This window comes from Salvelinus sp. IW2-2015, linkage group LG20 (genome assembly GCF_002910315.2).
Source record: "Salvelinus sp. IW2-2015 linkage group LG20, ASM291031v2, whole genome shotgun sequence".
Classification (NCBI taxonomy): Eukaryota; Metazoa; Chordata; class Actinopteri; order Salmoniformes; family Salmonidae; genus Salvelinus; species Salvelinus sp. IW2-2015.
The window spans coordinates 41,432,473-41,451,132 of NC_036860.1; the positions used below are offsets into that span (position 1 = coordinate 41,432,473).

The 18,660-nt window shown below is 43.4% G+C and overlaps 1 protein-coding gene across 2 annotated transcripts in view; it reads right to left on the reverse strand.

Moving 5' to 3' along the window:
* Positions 1–18,660, reverse strand: part of LOC111981317 (cytospin-B-like) — a 187,865-nt gene that overhangs the window by 133,859 nt on the left and 35,346 nt on the right. Inside the window, exon 1 of one of the 2 annotated variants that reach the window (XM_024012535.2) lies at positions 13,913–14,143. The exons of the other annotated variant lie outside the window; for it this stretch is intronic. The gene's annotated coding sequence lies outside the window, so the exon portion shown is untranslated. Of the gene's footprint in view, positions 1–13,912; positions 14,144–18,660 lie in introns of those variants that run through there. 2 annotated transcript variants of the gene reach the window in all.

Genomic DNA, 18,660 nt, shown 5'->3' on the forward strand with positions numbered 1-18,660 from the left:
TACATTTGTGGAGTGGTTGAAAAATGAGTTTTAATGACTCCAACCTAAGTGTATGTAAACTTCRGACTTCAACTGTATACATACAGTGCCTTCAGAAAGTATACCCCTTCATACCCCTTGACTTATTCCACATTTTGTTGTATTACAGCCTGAATTCCCCCCAAAATGTATCAGACATCTACACACAATARCCCATAATGACAAATTAAAAACATGTTCTTTGAAATGTTTGCAAATGTATTGAAAATTAAATACAGCAATCTCATTTACATAATTATTCACACCCCTTTGCTATGACACTCCAAATTGAGCTCAGGTGCATCCAATTTCCTTTGATCATCCTTGAGATGTTGCTACAACTTGATTGGTGTCCACTTGTGGCCTATTTAATTGTTTGGACATGATGTAGAAATGAACACACCTGTCTATTTAAGGTCCCACAGTTGACAGTYCATATCAGACAGAAACTATACCATGAAGTCCAAGGAACTGTCTGTAGATCTCAGAGATAGAATTGTAATGAGGCATATCTGGGAAAGGGTATAAAACCATTTCTAGAGTGTTGAACCTTTCCAAGAGCAGTGTTTTCCATCATTGGTAAAATGAAAAAATATGGAACTACACAGACTTCGCGTAACTGACCAACTGAGCAACCGGGCAAGAAGGACCTTAGTCAGGGAGGTGACCAAGAACCCAATGACCATTKTGACACAACTACAGAGTTCCTTGGCTGAGATGGGAGAACCTGCCAGAAGGACAACAGTCTTCACCAATCTGGGTTTTATGGTAGAGTGACCAGACGGAAGCCACTCCAGAGAAAAAGGCACATGACAGCACGTCTGGAGTTTGCAAAAAGGCACATGAAAGACTACAAACATAAGGCAAAAGATTCTGTGGTCTGAATGCAAAGCGCTATCTATGCCACCTTACTTAAAGTCTTTTATTTTTGGGGTGTTGCTATAGGCCACCAAGTCAGTATCTAAATAATGTGTGTGAAATGCTTGATAGTGCATGTGATGCAAACAGAGAGGTCTACTGTCTTGGGGACCTGAATATTGGCGGCTTTTCATCAAGCTGTCCTCTCAAGAGGAAGCTTCTTACTGTAACCAGTGCCTGTAATCTGGTTCAGGTTATTAATCAACCTACCAGGGTGTTTACAAACACTACAGGAACAAGATCATCCACATGTATCAATCACTTTTTTACTCATACTGTAGACCTTTGTTCTAAAGCTGTATCTGTACCCATTGGATGTAGTGATCACAATATAGTGGCTATATCCAGGAAAGCCAAAGTTACAACAGCTCGGCCTAAAGAGATCATACAAAATACTTTGCTGTGACTCTTATATGGATGATGTTAAAAATATTTGTTGGTCTGATGTGATTAATGAGGAGCATCCAGATGCTGCACTTGATGAATTTATGAAATTGCTTCTTCCAATTACTGATAAACATGAACCTGTTAAGAAACTGACTGTTAGAACTGTTAAGGCTCCATGGATTGATGAGCAATTGAAAAACTGTATGGTTGAAAGAGATGGGGCAAAAGGAGTGGCTAATAAGTCTGGCTGCACATCTGACTGGCTGACTTACTGCAAATCTACTATCTACTTTAGTAGAAAAGTTGACTTATTCTATTGGTCAGCTTGTCGTTCTGTGCAAGAATGACAGAGTTGAAAATAATCGCTGCCAAAGGTGCTTCAACAAAGTACTGAGTAAAGGGTCTGAATACTTATGTAAATGTCATATTTAAGTTTATTTTTAATCCATTTGCAACAATTTCAACAAAAAAAGGTTTTGCTTTGTCATTATGGGGTATTGTGTGTAGTTTGATGAGGGGGGGAAAAAACTATTTAATCCATTTTAAAATAAGGCTGTAACATAACAAAATATGAAAAAAGTCAAGGGGTCTGAAAACTTTCCGAATGCACTGTATATTTAATTCCAAATCAAATCAAATTTTATTTGTCACTACACATGGTTAGCAGATGTTAATGCGAGTGTAGCGAAATGCTTGTGCTTCTAGTTCCGACAATGCAGTAATAACCAACAAGTAATCTAACCTAACAATTCCACAACTACTACCTTATACACACAAGTGTAAAGGGATAAAGAATATGTACAAAAGATATATGAATGAGTGATGGTACAGAACGGCATAGGCAAGATGCAGTATATGGTATAGTGTACAGTCTATACATATGAGTGAGTAATGTAGGGTATGTAAACATAAAGTGGCATAGTTTAAAGTGGCTAGTGATACATGTATTACATAAAGATGGCAGATGTAGTAGATGATATAGAGTACAGTATATACATATACATATGAGATGAGTAATGTAGGGTATGTAAACATTATATTAAGTGGCATTGTTTAAAGTGGCTAGTGATACATTTTTACATAATTTCATCAATTCCCATTATTAAAGTGGCTGGAGTTGAGTCAGTATGTTGGCAGCGGCCACTAAATGTTAGTGGTGGCTGTTTACAGTCTGATGGCCTTGAGATAGAAGCTGTTTTTCAGTCTCTCGGTCCCTGCTTTGATGCACCTGTACTGACCTCGCCTTCTGGATGATAGCGGGGTGAACAGGCAGTGCTCGGGTGGTTGTTGTCCTTGATGATCTTTATGGCCTTCCTGTGACATCGGGTGGTGTAGGTGTCCTGGAGGGCAGGTAGTTTGCCCCCGGTGATGCGTTGTGCAGACCTCACTACCCTCTGGAGAGCCTTACGGTTGTGGCGGAGCAGTTGCCGTACCAGCGGTGATTACAGCCCGACAGGATGCTCTCGATTGTGCATCTGTAGAAGTTTGTGAGTGCTTTTGGTGACAAGCCGAATTTCTTCAGCCTCCTGAGGTTGAAGAGGCGCTGCTGCGCCTTCTTCACAACGCTGTCTGTGGGGTGGACCAATTCAGTTTGTCCGTGATGTGTACACCGAGGAACTTAAAACTTTCCACCTTCTCCACTACCTGCCCGTCGATGTGGATAGGGGGGTGCTGTTGCTGAAGTCCACAATCATCTCCTTTGTTTTGTTTACGTTGAGTGTGAGGTTATTTCCTGACACCACACTCCGAGGGCCCTCCCCTCCTCCCTGTAGGCCGTCTTGTCGTTGTTAGTAATCAAGCCTACCACTGTAGTGTCGTTCGCAAACTTGATAATTGAGTGGAGGCGTGCATGGCCACGCAGTCGTGGGTGAACAGGGAGTACAGGAGAGGGCTCAGAACGCACCCTTGTGGGCCCCAGTGTTGAGGATCAGCGGGGTGGAGATGTTGTTACCTACCCTCACCACCTGGGGGCGGCCCGTCAGGAAGTCCAGGACCCAGTTGCACAGGGCGGGTCGAGACCCTTGATGACGAGTTGTGAGGTACTATGGTGTTAAATGCTGAGCTGTAGTCGATGAACAGCATTCTCACATAGGTATTCCTCTTGTCCAGATGGGTTAGGCAGTGTGCAGTGTGGTTGCGATTGCGTCGTCTGTGGACCTATTGGGTCGGAAGCAAATTGAAGTGGGTCTAGGGTGTCAGGTAGGGTGGAGGTGATATGGTCCTTGACTAGTCTCTCAAAGCACTTCATGATGACGGAAGTGAGTACTACGGGCGGTAGTCGTTTAGCTCAGTTACCTTAGCTTTCTTGGAACAGGAACAATGGTGGCCCTCTTGAAGCATGTGGGAACAGCAGACTGGGATAAGGATTGATTGAATATGTCCTTAAACACACCAGCCAGCTGGTCTGCGCATGCTCTGAGCGCGGCTGGGAATGCCGTCTGGGCCTGCAGCCGTGCGAGGTTAACACGTTTAAATGTTTTACTCACCTCGGCTGCATGAAGGAGAGCCCGCAGGTTTTGGTAGCGGCCGTGTCAGTGGCACTGTATTGTCCTCAAAGCGAGCAAAAAAGTTATTTAGTCTCTCTGGGAGCAAGACATCCTGGTCCGCTACGGGGCTGGTTTTCTTTTTGTAATCCGTGATTGACTGTAGACCCTGCCACATACCTCTTGTGTCTGAGCTGTGAATTGCGACTCTACTTTGTCTCTATACTGGCACTTAGCTTGTTTGATTGCCTTGCGGAGGAATAGCTACACTGTTTTGTTCGGTCATGTTTCCGTCACCTTGCCCTGGTTAAAAGCAGTGGTTCGCGCTTTCAGTTTCACGCGAATGCTGCCATCAATCCACGGTTTCTGGTTTGGGAATGTTTTAATCGTTGCTGTGGGTACGACATCGTCAATGCACTTTCTAATGAACTCGCTCACCGAATCAGCGTATTCGTCAATGTTGTTGTTGGACGCAATGCGGAACATATCCCAATCCACGTGATCGAAGCAGTCTTGAAGCGTGGAATCAGATTGGTCGGACCAGCGTTGAACAGACCTGAGCGCTGTGAGTTTGCTGTTTTAGTTTCTGTTGTAGGCTGGAAGCAACAAAATGTAGTCGTGGTCAGCTTTTCCGAAAGGAGGGCGAGGAGGGCCTTATAGCGTCGCGGAAGTTAGTATAACAATGATCCAAGGTTTTACCAGCCCTGGTAGCACAATCGATATGCTGATAGAATTTAGGGAGTTTTGTTTTCAGATTAGCCTTGTTAAAACCCCAGCTACGATGAATGCAGCCTCAGGGTGTGTGGTTTCCAGTTTACAAAGAGTCAGATAAAGTTCGTTCAGGGCCATCGATGTGTCTGCTTGGGGGGAATATATACGGCTGTGATTATAATCGAAGAGAATTCCCTGGTAGATAATGCGGTCGACATTTGATTGTGAGGAATTCTAAATCAGGTGAACAGAATGACTTGAGTTCCTGTATGTTGTTATGATCACACCACGTCTCGTTAATCATAAGGCATACACCCCCGCCCCTCTTCTTACCAGAAAGATGTTTGTTTCTGTCGGCGCGATGCGTGAAGAAACCAGCTGGCTGCACCGACTCCGTTAGCGTCTCTCGAGTGAGCCATGTTTCCGTGAAGCAAAGAACGTTACAATCTCTGATGTCTCTCTGGAATGTTACCCTTGCTCGGATTTTATCAACCTTGTTGTCAAGAGACTGGACATTGGCGAGTAGTATGCTAGGGAGTGGAGCGCGATGTGCCTGTCTCCGAAGCCTGACCAGGAGACCGCTTCGTTTGCCCCTTTTACGGCGGTCGTTGTTTAAGGTCGCCGCTGAAGCTGGATCAATCCATGTATTGGGTGGAAGGCAAAACACAGGATCCGCTTCGGGAGAGTCATATTCCTGGTTGTAACGATGGTGAGTTGACGTTGCTCTTATATTCAGTAGTTCCTCCCGACTGTATGTAATGACACCTAAGATTACCTGGGGTACCAATGTAAGGAATAACACATAAAAAAACWAAATACTGCATATTTTCCTAGGAACGCGAAGCGAGGCGGCCATCTCTGTCGGCGCCGGAAGTAGTAATTCAAAGTCTCATTAAAGTTTGGCTACATTTTCAGGCGCCTCCCTCATGTCAGCATCGGTCTGGACATGACAGATAGTAGCCAATACTCATAGGCTATCACCTACACTTTGACATGTAGGCTAATTATTTATGTACAATTATGTTTTTCTTAGTAGAATAGCTACTGTTTTTTGGTTTTCAAATCAATTAAATTGCAATTTTGGTTAATGGCCTTGGTGCCTTAGSAGATGGCCTTGGTGCTCTGGCAGATTGGGCACCTCTTGAAGGCCAAATGGCCTTAGCCCTAAAACCCAAAAATTCCAGGCATGATCATGGTCCACACACACCGTGAAGAGGGCACGACGATGCCTCTTCCCCCTCAGGAGGCTGAAATATTGTTCTACAGCTGCACCATTGAGAGCCTCTTGACTGTSTGCATTACCGCTTGTTATGGCAACTGCTTGGCTTTCTTGATGCTACAATTAGTAGTGCGTACAGCCTAGTACATCACTGGGGCAGAGCTCCCTGTCATTCAGGACCTCTATACCAGCCGGTGTCCCGAGTGGCGCAGTGGTCTAAGGCACTGCATCTCAGTGCTAGAGACTTCACTATAAACCCTGGTTCGATCCTGGGCTGTATCACAACCGGCTGTGATCAGGAGTCCCATAGAGCGGTGCACAACTGGCCCAGCTTCATTAGGGGAGGGTTTGGCCAGGGTAGGCCATCATTGTAAAATAAGAATTTGTTTTTAACTGGCTTGTCTAGTTAAATTAAGGTTAAATAAAGTCAAAYACTCCAGCCAACCAAGTCATAMACTGTTCMCTCTGCTACTGCATGGCAAGCGGCACCAATACACTAAGTCTGGAACCAACAGCACCCTGAACAGCTTCTCGCCATAAGACTGCTASCCTTTTTGCACTAACGTTTTTGACTCATCACATGCTGCTGCTACTGTTTATTATCTGTACTGTTGCCTAGTCACTTTATTCCTAGTTATATATTGTACTTAAGTAAAACAACTTTAAAGTACCACTGAAGTCGTTTTACGGGTATCTGTACTTTACTATTTATATTTTGGACAACTTTTACTTTWCTACATTCCTTAAGAAAATAATGTACTTTTTACTTCATACATTTTCCCTGACACCCAAAGGTACTAGTTACATTTTTAATGCTTAGCAGGACAGGAAAATGGTCCAATTCACACACTTATCAAGAGAACATCCTTTATCATCCATACTGCCTCTGATCTGGCAGACCCACTAAACACAAACGCWTCGTTTGTAAATAGTTTTTTTTTAATGGTGCCGTCTGATTTGCTTAATATAAGGAATTTGAAATGATTTATGCTTTTACTTTTGATACTTAAGTATATTTTAGCAATTAAATGTACGTTTGATATTAAGTATATGTAAAACCAAATACTTTTAGACTTTTACTCAAGTAGTATTTTACTGGGTGACTTTCACTTTTACTTGAGTAATTTTCTATTAAGACATCTTTACTTTTACTCAAGTATGACAATTGGGTACTTTTTCCACCATTGTGTACATATTTACCTCTGGTGTCCTACATCAATAAAAGGGGTCAGCTGAGGGCTTAGGGCAGACAGCCTCCGCATTTACCCTAGTTAGTGCAGCATACAGCATAGACCTAAAGTTAACATTTCTATTGCAGGAAGGCCTATTTAGAATCAAATTGAGTCGTACTTCAACTCACAATGAACTAAAAAGCTAATCTAAGCAAAGGYCACTTCTGCATTATAATAAGTTGCATTAAAATCAAGACATGGTTCTTTGAGATCCAAACAGTGCACGCTAAGAGATAGCAGGCCAGAAAGGGCAAAACGAATGGAAAGTGAGATGTCACCACATTCGGCAGATCAGTCAGGGAACGATGCAGGGTGGATGTGTTCTTAAAACATTAACCAACATCACAGTTAGTCTACCTCCAGCCATAACACTGCAAGGCATTTAGCACATTTAACGTGACATGGTACAAGCAGCTTGCCTCTTATTTTTAGCCCAGGCTTTCACACAACGTCCTGGGGTGTATATTGAAAGGCAGCATGAGCAGGAATAAAACCAAGCTGGCTTCCCAGCAAAACCATCTACCCAGATCTGGGTTCAAATGGTATTTTAAATCATTAAAATAGTTTGAGATGCCAGCCAGGTGGGCAGACTTTTGCCCTTTTGGAAATGTTCCATTAGTTCCATTGCCCGGACAAATTCATTGCGCTGGGAAAATTCATTTTATAGATTTCAAATACTATTTGAATGTATTGAACCCAGGTCTGCTGATCTATAGAAGGTGGTTGTCTCCTTAGGAAAGTTCCCAATGTCACTTTTTTTTATATATACACTGCTCAAAAAAATAAAGGGAACACTTAAACAACACAATGTAACTCCAAGTCAATCACACTTCTGTGAAATCAAACTGTCCACTTAGGAAGCAACACTGATTGACAATAAATTTCACATGCTGTTGTCCAAATGGAATAGACAAAAGGTGGAAATTATAGGCAATTAGCAAGACACCCCCAATAAAGGAATGGTTCTGCAGGTGGTGACTGCTGGAGGTCATTTTGCAGGGCTCTGGCAGTGCTCCTCCTTGCACAAAGGCGGAGGTAGCGGTCCTGCTGCTGGGTTGTTGCCCTCCTACGGCCTCCTCCACGTCTCCTGATGTACTGGCCTGTCTCCTGGTAGCGCCTCCATGCTCTGGACACTACGCTGACAGACACAGCAAACCTTTTTGCCACAGCTCGCATTGATGTGCCATCCTGGATGAACTGCACTACCTGAGCCACTTGTGTGGGTTGTAGACTCCGTCTCATGCTACCACTAGAGTGAAAGTACCGCCAGCATTCAAAAGTGACCAAAACATCAGCCAGGAAGCATAGGAACTGAGAAGTGGTCTATGGTCACCACCTGCAGAACCACTCCTTTATTGGGGGTGTCTTGCTAATTGCCTATAATCTCCACCTMTTGTCTATTCCATTTGCACAACAGCATGTGAKATTTATTGTCAATCAGTGTTGCTTCCTAAGTGGACAGTTTGATTTCACAGAAGTGTGATTGACTTGGAGTTACATTGTGTTGTTTAAGTGTTCCCTTTATTTTTTTGAGCAGTGTATATWTTTTTTTTATTGAACTGTAAATAGAGAACCTGCAGGTCCTTACAGTCTTATCGGATTGGTTCTTCTATCCATGTGGTTACCAAAAATCCCCAAAAGTCACCACAAGGCTAGTAAAACAATTCTCCCTCGTGGGGACATTTCTCACATCCCCATGAGGACAAAGGCTATTTTAAGCTTAGGGGTTAGGTTTAAGGTTAGGGTTACAATTAGGGTTATAGTTACGGTACGGGTAAAGGGTTAGGTTTAGGGTTAGGTGTTCGAATGGAAATACATTTTAGGTCCCCACGAGGATAGAAGAACAAAACGTGTGTGTAAGTCGCTCTGGATAAGAGCGTCTGCTAAATGACTTAAATGTAATGTAAATGTGTGTGCTGTGTGTGTGTGTGTGGCCAGTCATATGATGTTGCTAGGGCCCACTGTCTTCTCCTCATTCCTGTGTGAATATCATCCATCCACACTTGCCTTTTCACAGACAGGTCTGGTACTGTACCTCAGCTAGATAGGCAAATGCATGTGACAATAGTTWGGCCTATGTAAATCATATCGAAAAGTTGGTAAAACATGTTAAGCCAAGATGAGGAAGTGAGACAAAATTGAGGAAAAGCTAAGAGCAGCTTTAAATTTGAACATGTAGTGAAATTGAGAAATAACAGAAATTGAGGAAGCAAACACTGAGGTAATGTCTGAATAATCATCAAAAGCAGTCAAAAGCAGTAAAGGGAAATACTTGTTAGCTAAGATTTAGAAATCAGCTTACTACTTCACTGTTTGTAAAACACTGTTTGTAAAACCTGTCTCTGCAGTACGCTGAGACATAGCATGGGCCTATATAGGTGTCAGGGATTGTGTGCAGAGAGGTAGCGGAGTCAAGCGCAGGACACAGGTGTTGAGCAAAACAACGGCGTTTACTCAAAATACAAGCAAAAATTCCTCATAGGGAATATAACAAACACACATGCACCAACAACAACCACTAACGAAACAAACAATCACGGACAGAACAGAAATGTATGCCAGAGGGTTAAATAGGGAACATGATAGGGGAATTGAAACCAGGTGTGTGTAATACAGACAAAACAAAACGAAACTGAAAAATGGATCGGTGGTGACTAGAAAGCCGGTGACYTCGACTGCCGAATACCACCCGAACAAGGAGAAGGGCCGACTTCGGCGGAAGTCGTGACAATAGGCAAAGTCTGACACAAGGGCCACATCTGTTTTCACCTTCGTAGTAGTGCATGACTCAAGGTTAGGGCTGTGGCAGTCACGAAATTTCGTCAGCCGGTGATTGTCAAGCAAATAACTGTCGGTCTCACAGTAACTGACCGTTAATTAAAATAAACACATTTAGCATCTCCTGGTTTCCACACATAGCCTACAAGCCACTGATGCAGACCTTTGGAACATTTACATTTTTAAAAGTCTAATAAATCCATATAATATAGCCAACACCTTCACAATAAATCCATTATTTATTTTATACAGGTCTAATAAAGCATGATATGAAGAAAATGTAGTCCATTTCAGAAGAACAGAATAGCAAACTCTGGTGCTGATCTGGATAATTATGCCAAACTGCTGTGAGTTACACTAGTTCATTTTGCAGACAAGATTTGCTTAGAATTTCGTGGCATTATCTTATATTATGAAGAATACAACTGAATAAAGCTGAAAAAWATATWAATATTTTCTCCAGACGATTTGGGGGTGTGCGTACATGCAGCTAATCTGTGTTGAGTTGTTAACAAAGAAATAGGTACTCCTATATGTTTAATTTAGAGTTATTAATGTAACTTTAGTTGTTCTACAAACGTTGGGCTATATGTTTTGATTTTTAATACATTGTAAGGCTGCATGATGAGACTAATGATGATTTGAAAAAGTAGCTTGAAAGGCATGAGCTCTGCTTAGTTTTTTTGCGCAGGCTGTACACTCTTCATTAGTCTCTCATTCACAATTTGACAATCACTTGATAATGCCTCAAATTTTACAGTGGCATCCCTTTTGTGGCCGTAATGCACCCTAAAAAATCTATGTCTTTTGCGGCCAGTGGCCGTTGTGCCCTTGGCCCGGAGTGCTGCATTGTGCCCTTCTCCCTGAGCTGCGCGCTCCTAAGCACCTCTCACTCACATGGCTCTCCATCACGTGATCGGGTCTTTTTCACAGGCTACAAGTGAAGACAGATACATCGGGGACACAACTGTGCGCGTCCTTATCCAATTCCGATGTGCATATTGAAGCTTATGTATGCCAGTTAGGCTCTAAACCCCTTGTAAAACGAATGAATGTGCTTAATTTTAAGAAGTTATTTAGCCACTTTAGTTGTGATACAAACCTTGTYAAAACATATAGGCCTATGGGCTAGGCTACATGAGGTGTGCAACTTGATTTCTTAATGCCTGACAACTTGAAAGACATTTTGGACACTACAGTGAAAATGGTTAACTTTGTTAAAGCAAGGCCCCTGAACTCTCGTGTATTTTCTGCATTATGCAATGATATGGGCAGCGACCATTTAACACTTTTACAACATACAGAAGTGCGCTGGTTATCAAGGGGAAAAGTATTGACATGTTTTTTTTAATTTACAAGCTTAAAGTTTTCTTTACTGACCATAATTTTCACTTGTCCGACCACTTGCATGATGACGAGTTTCTCACACAACTGGCCTATCTGGGTGATGTTTTTTCTCGCCTGAATGATCTGAATCTAGGATTACAGGGACTCTCCGCAACTATATTCAATGTACAGGGACAAAATTGCGGCTATGATTGAGAAGTTGGAGCTCTTTTGTGTTTGCATTAACAAAGACAACACATAGGTCTTTCCATCATTGTATGATTTTTTTGTGTGCAAATGAACTGAAGCTTACCGACAATGTCAAATGGTTTTATATGTAAGATGGCTAAATAAATGAATTATTATTATATTATTATTTGTGCCCTGGTTCTATAAGAGCTCTTTGTCACTTCCCACGAGCCGGGTTGTGATAAAGCTCACACTCATTCTTATGTTTAAAAAATGTATTGTATAGTGTGTGTGTGGCAGGCTTACAATAATGGCAAAAAACAACCTTTGAGAGTGTGTTGACCCTGGTGCTAGAGGGGGTACGCAACTGGAGATTGAATGTTTGAAAGGGTATGGCACTATAAAAAGTTTGGGAACCACTGGCATAGCCTATAGAAATGTTGCACAACATGAGCTCATGGGTTCTCATGAAGTGTTTGATTAGATTTTCGATACATTTGCATTGATGTCAGAGTGATTAGAGGGACAATAGAGTGCTGAGTACCAGGCAGTTAGCGAGTTTGGTAGACTACTAATGACCATCAGCCTAATTACCGTGACCGCCGGTGTGGCGGTAATACGGTCACTGCAACAGTCCTACTCGAGGTTTAGATTTTATACTGTCCGGACACAGTTATGTAAAGACAACCTTTAATGTTCCTCAGCAGTGAGAGAAGGACAATTACTGTGTCCTCCATCAAAATGACCTAATAATGACAAGCCCAATGTCTTAGAAAGAGAGAGAGAAAGACATCAGAATATGAAAGCTTACTTTATTTATTAAATTGAAGTCTTCTTGATGACAGCAGGTTTCCCTAATTTCACTTCAAACATTTTCACAAAAACACAATATTTCTCAGGAAATATGAGTCATGTGGCAAAATCAATTTGTGGGAAGGTTAGGCTAAATATGGAAATTMTTCAGCAGCATATCCGCAAACTAAAAAGTACATTATGATTTTCTAGTTACCAAAGCCACTGCCCTAACTATTGGGTTGTTATTTTCACTAATTACATTGACAGCAAGGGGATGTAAAGACTTTCTCAAAAAGAGATGATTACGAAAATAGAGATCTTATGGGGTTTTCTTAGACATAGAGCTAACAACAATCCAAAGGTTGCTGAGTCTAGATAAGGAAAGCTTGTACCAACTGACATTTCTTATCTGTTTGGGATTGAGATGTGAGTGAAAAACYTTTGAGACATCCTCTTATCCATTTGAGCCCTAAAGGAGAGACAACAAACAATTTGGAGAACATTGCTACGCTATCCCTTTGACAACAAACATCCTATGCACCACAACAACCAAATAGGCTACTATTTCTATRATAGTCATGAGCAAATTACCCTATGAAACCAGTCCACAGAAAGTTGAACTTCAAACGTTTTCCAGTCTATAATCCCACACAGTCAGAGACCTCCCGCCAATGAACTGTGTATCTTGATCTCATAGGGAAGGTACAATAAAGCAGGTGCTGTGAGCGGGCTACCAGTCCAGTCTCTCTACCCAGCCCAGGCTCAGTGTTTCTGTTTGGGGGAGCAGATGTGGATATAGGGCACAGGGGCATGCTCCCATCATCAGAAGGTTAATGGAGCTTGGTAGCACTGACAGACATCTCCACCCTCCCTCTTTCTGCATATAAACTCTAGTGATAGCTGCTCTCACTGACAGAAGACATCCCCCAACCCTGATGAGGCAATTCTCAGTCAACTTCCTGAGAGGAGATGCCCACCACATAGACCCACGCATTAAGTGGTGTCTCTGTGCTTATTCCTTCAATATTAAGACTGACAGTCCTTTAATGAACGGATTACAGATGGTTACACACGATTACTTATATTGGCTATATAGGAATCACACCAAGGAGATGACAGATGCTACAACAAGCAGTGGTGCACAGAATACTGTAGATCTAGGCCTAGCTAAACAACCACACAAAAAAATGTTTTACTTGGGGTATAATACACCAAATACACCTCGTAATACCCTTAAAATATATATCTCTCTCTCATTGCTAGCTGAACATACTGTAATGCTAGCTGAACATACTGTAGCTAACATGAATATGGAGGAGCCTGATTCATTTTCTCAGCATCATCCACCACAGTAAGCATTGGGTGGGTTGCTCCTGAGTCCTGGCTGGCCTCAGTTTGGCAGTGGGTTGGAGAAAGGATGTTGGGTTGAATATCACACTGCTTCATCACATCCTCTGATGTGTGACCCACTCTGCATGGCTCAGCCCAGGGCAGGCTTCAGCCAGCCTTTAAATAACCAAGACTCTAAAGAGATGAACTGCTGGTGAACTATGACCAACACTAGCATTATATAGCAGGTTGTTACTTCAGAGAAAAAGCGACTGGTAAATTTAGCCCATAWTGTTACTAAAAAAGGTCTGTTAAGATCAGCCATAAAAAAAAACATTTTTAATTTTCAATTGTCCAACTAACGTCCTCAAATGCCTTAAAGGTTTCCTGTTTCAACCTGACAACCTTCAACCAACTTCTGAAAGGTCAGACAGACTGAGCTCTAAAAAAACATAAACAGAGATATCAAAAGGGGGAGAAAGAGAGAGGGAYACAGAGGGATAGAATGTCATAGAGAGTGTACTCACAGAAAGAAAACAGCAATGGTCTTGATGACACCTTCACAGAAACTGCCCTGCACTGTAACTCCCCCTTTACACTTTGACTGACTCCTACCGGAGTTGAGCTGGACAGACTACACACACAGCGTCTATGCACAGAGAGCAACACACCAGCCAGACCTTTGGATCAGAGAGCCACTGAGAAAGAGCAGTAGGGCCAAGAGCAGTCCAGCTGCTACTGCCTCCACACACACATATCAAGACACGGAAGCAGCCTGTCTGCCCCTGTGCTGCCTATACCTCTCTCTCTCGCGCTCTCTCAGACACACACACACACACACACACAGAGAGTCTAGACACAAGGAAGTCTCCCTCCCCACTCAGATTATTTTTCCAAGCTGAGGTACAGGCGGTGGGAGAGGTGGAGACAGTTGTTTTGAGAAGATATTTTATTTCAATCCTGTTATTTGTCTCCCTTCCCTCAGGACACTGTGGTCATTTGATTTAGGCTACCTTAGGCTTAGCTCATGTGTATGACAGATTGTAGAGGACACAATCACCACATTGTATGGTAAATAACTTAAGAGACCTGTGTCTGTGTTGCTCGTCCTTAGGAGGAAGATATGTGCTTCTTTTATTCATGTCTTTGAATATACTAGTATTTTAGAAATCAAAAGCACCAGATGCCTTTTGGTGGACAACGTGCACATTTCTCACTTCCAAATGTCCTGGCTGTGCTGACAAAGCTTGTCTTTGTCTCAGAAGAAAATAGTTCTAGCTTCAGTAGAGAGAAGAGGGAGGGCRGATGATTAATAAGCATTTGTGGTAAYCATTTTACACATTTTCCAACTGTTCGAATTTGGATCGTCAACTTACGACATGACAAGTTCATAGAAAATGTGGGTAGTAATAAGCTGGAGAATATTACTGCTCTCTGGGTTGTGATGGAAAACACTCCAGTCAGTTTGTGGTGAGCGGTAAAATGGGGAACTCTGGCTGGCTGACCACACCCCTGTACTGGACTGTACAAGGCCTATACCACACAAAAGATGTTTCCAAGGTTGCCTAACGACTGAGAAATGTTTCAGAGAGCAGAGCTTTTTACAGGCCCCACATCCTGTTTGACACCCCACACAGAAACATACCGGTATTCAGATTTAGAGCCTGATTAAGCCCAGACCACTCCGGCTGCCTTCAGCCTCAATTTAATTCTTACATAAAACAGAAAAACACACAATTTCAGATTTTCAGCCAGTAGACAACTGACTCACAAGCAATGTTCCCTTCAACGTTATGAAAATTCTGTGCAACTTCCGGTGCATGTTTACTGTGAACACTGAGGCTGTAACTGCTTTAAGTTATAGTTTTAACAGTGGTCAAGTAGGATACTGTGGTTATTTGATCGTAATGTAGTCCTACCAGAGTGGCCTACCATCAAAAACTATGGCGAAAAACACATCCCATAACATTTTAACATGGAAATAGCTGTTCTATCATTCAGCCCACAGTAGCAGCCAATATGTGGTGTTCAATGTAGGCCTGCATTCCATGAGACATTTGAAAAAAAACATACAGGGCTTTAAATTAACTTGTTTATCCACTTGTCCCACTGTACAAAATCAAATTAATTATTATTCCCATACCATTATTACAGAGAATCAGACCAATTATACTACGCTACGCCTATTGGCTACTTAACTTATTCAAGACAGTCTAAAAATACAACAGACAAGTTATTTTCCTGACTCGCTTTTRAAAGATGGCTATAAATGCACACATTTTGTGCTCTTGTTGGAAGCAACCACTCCCCCATTGCTGACTACAAATGATTTATAACTGGGCTAATAACTCATTAACTAGCAAAGGATATAAACAAATGTGCACACATGGCTAAATGCAGCTCTCGCTTTGATTTTTTTTTTTAAAGCGCATCTACTCACGACCACCGCTCATGCTGTTAACACAGTCCAGTTTAAACCGAATGGCATAGATCCATTATGGCAATTTGCATATAGGCCTATTGCAGCTCTGATTGGTTATGCTGCAACGGTCTGTGTAGAGTACCTACGGGCTGAGTCTGCATGTCAATGCAAAAGAATCCCGCTCTGATGTGTTCTGCCTACAAGAAAATCTCTTGCATATTTAGTTTTGCATACTAATAAGTCTTGCATAGTTTGTTTTGTTTCGGTACGTTGCATTGAAAGTGGCTAATATTGTGTTGACTCGATCACAATTCCCACAGTAAAGGGACACTTTGAGAATGTTAAGTAAGGAGGAAAACTCTAGAAAGTTCAGTGAAGTTCAATCTCGTGCTACTCTGCGCGGGCTTATATTTGTTATGCATGGCAGTCACAGGGAGCTGCGCGCCCGCAGCTTAGAGGGAACATTGCTCACATGTCACAATGATCATCATCTGTGTACTGGGTAGCCACTACGGATTTACTGTTCGTTTACAGTCATTAGTGAGGCCACGAGTCTCTGACAATAACAATGACCATAGGGAAAGATGTACCACATGATATATCAGTATTATAATAGCCTAAGTGACTGACTGTAACCATGACACTGACCTTAAGCTGCATTATGCAGAAATCACTCCACCATTTCCTGGTTGCATAAATTCTAATAGTTTGCCTAATTTCAGTTTCTGACAAAACAAGCATGTATAGTGTAGAGAATCATTGTACCATCTAAACTGCTGTGAAATATATTTTCCAGAACAAAAAAGATTGTATTTTCAGCTGTTTGAAGCTCGTGTATAAAACTAAAAGTAAAAGATCGGTTTCCCCTGTCTTTGTGCTTGTCTCCACCCCCGTCCAGGCGTTGCCCATCTGCCCCATTAACCCCTGTGTATTTATACCTGTGTTCTGTTTGTCTGTTGCCAGTTCGTCTTGTCAAGCCTACCCYCGTTTTTTCAGTACTTCTYTTCTCTCTAGTCCCTGTTTTCTAGTTTTCCCGGTTTTGACCATTCTGCGTGCCCTGTCCCTGCCTGCCGTTCTGTACCTTTCGGACTCTGCTCTAGATTACTGACCTCTGCCTGCCCTTGACCTGTCGTTTGCCTGACCCCTATTTTTGTAATAAACTTTTGTTACTTCAAACTGTCTGCATCCGGGTCTTATCCTGAGGTCTGAGAGTACGAACTGGTCATGACTGACCCAGCAGACTCGGACCAGCTCCGCAACAACATCTCCTCCCAAGGAGCCACCATTGGGAGACATGAGGAGTTACTTCGAGGTCTTCTGGATGGATTCCAGACTCTGGCAGAACGCTATGAATGTGCCTTGAATACATTGCTGGAGCAATTCCGCGGATTATCTGTGAGGCAGCCGGCCACGACAGTAGCCTGCCAGCCCCCCAGTAACACRACTGTCAGCAGTGCGTCTCTCCAGGCCACCCCCACTTACCTCCTCCGGAACGTTTCACTGGAGGCTCAGGAACCTGTTGGGCGTTTCTCTCCCAGTGTTCCCTCATCTTCGAGTTGCAGCCCTCTTCCTTCCCCTCTGACCGCRCGAAGATAGCGTATCTCATAACGTTAATGTCCAGGAGGGCTCTCGCCTGGGCTACGGTGGTGTGGGAACAACAATCTTCCGTGTGTTTCAGCCTGGAGGACTTCGTGGCTGAGGTGAAAAAGGTTTTCGACTCTACGTTGTAGAGCGAGGTTGCCCGGAAGTTACTCCGGCAAGACTCCCACAGTGTGGCGGACTATGCGGTTGATTTCCGCACGTTGGCTGCCGAGAGTGCCTGGAACCCAGAATCCCTGTTCAAAACATTCCTTCATGGCTTATCGGAGGAGGTTAAGGACGAGCTCGCAGCTCGCGGGAGCTGCCTACGGATCTCAATTCGCTCATCGCCTTGACCATCCGGATCGATGGCGGCTACGAGAACGTAGGAGGGAGAGGAGGTTTGATTCCGGTCCCAATCGCTCGCCAAAGAATCCCACCTTGCCTCAGAGGAACTCCGGAAGTCCCCGGCGTCTACGTCCCGAGAGGATCCAAGCTTACCCGAGTTCCCTCGAGAGTCTCCGAGGTCTGCCGACTCTCCTTTTTCGGGGCCAATCCAACTTGCCAGAGATAGGCTGAACGCTTACACAGAACGCTTACACAGACTTAACACCTAGAGTTGTCTGTATTGCGGAACTTCTGGTGTCTACCTGTCCCTTAAAGAGACCAGGCTCATCAGTAGATATGAGTACTCTAGTGGGCCATACAGGGAATTTTTCTTCTCCCCTTACTCGCACCCCTTTCCATGACATCCTGCTGTGGGGCGACCAGTCTAAATCTCTCTGGGTTGTCACTGACTGGGGCCGACGAGAGTTTGATGGACACCACCCTGGTGTCTGAGCTGGGCATCCCCACTCACCCCCTCCCCTGGATGTTAGAGCACTGGATGGGCGTTCTATAGGCAGAGTCACCCACAATGTCCGGGACCCACAGTGAGTCTATACAGTTTATGCTCATCAAGTCTCCTCAGGTTCCCGTGGTATTGGGGTTTTCTTGGTGCCAGCCCCACTATCCCCTTATCAACTGGACTGCTSGTACTATCATGGGCTGGAGCCCGTTCTGCCAAGCCCATTGCCTGAAGTCGGCGAAGCCTTCCCCCGGGTTCCTGTGGGCTCGGAAGAAGGCTAGGACCTATCCCCCGTTCCCGTGGAGTACCAGGATTTCCGGGAGGTTTTTCAGCAAAGCTCYGGTCACTTCACTTCCTCCGCATCGACCCTATGACTGCGGGATCGACCTTCTCCCGGGCACTACTCAACCCCGGGGACGGCTGTATTC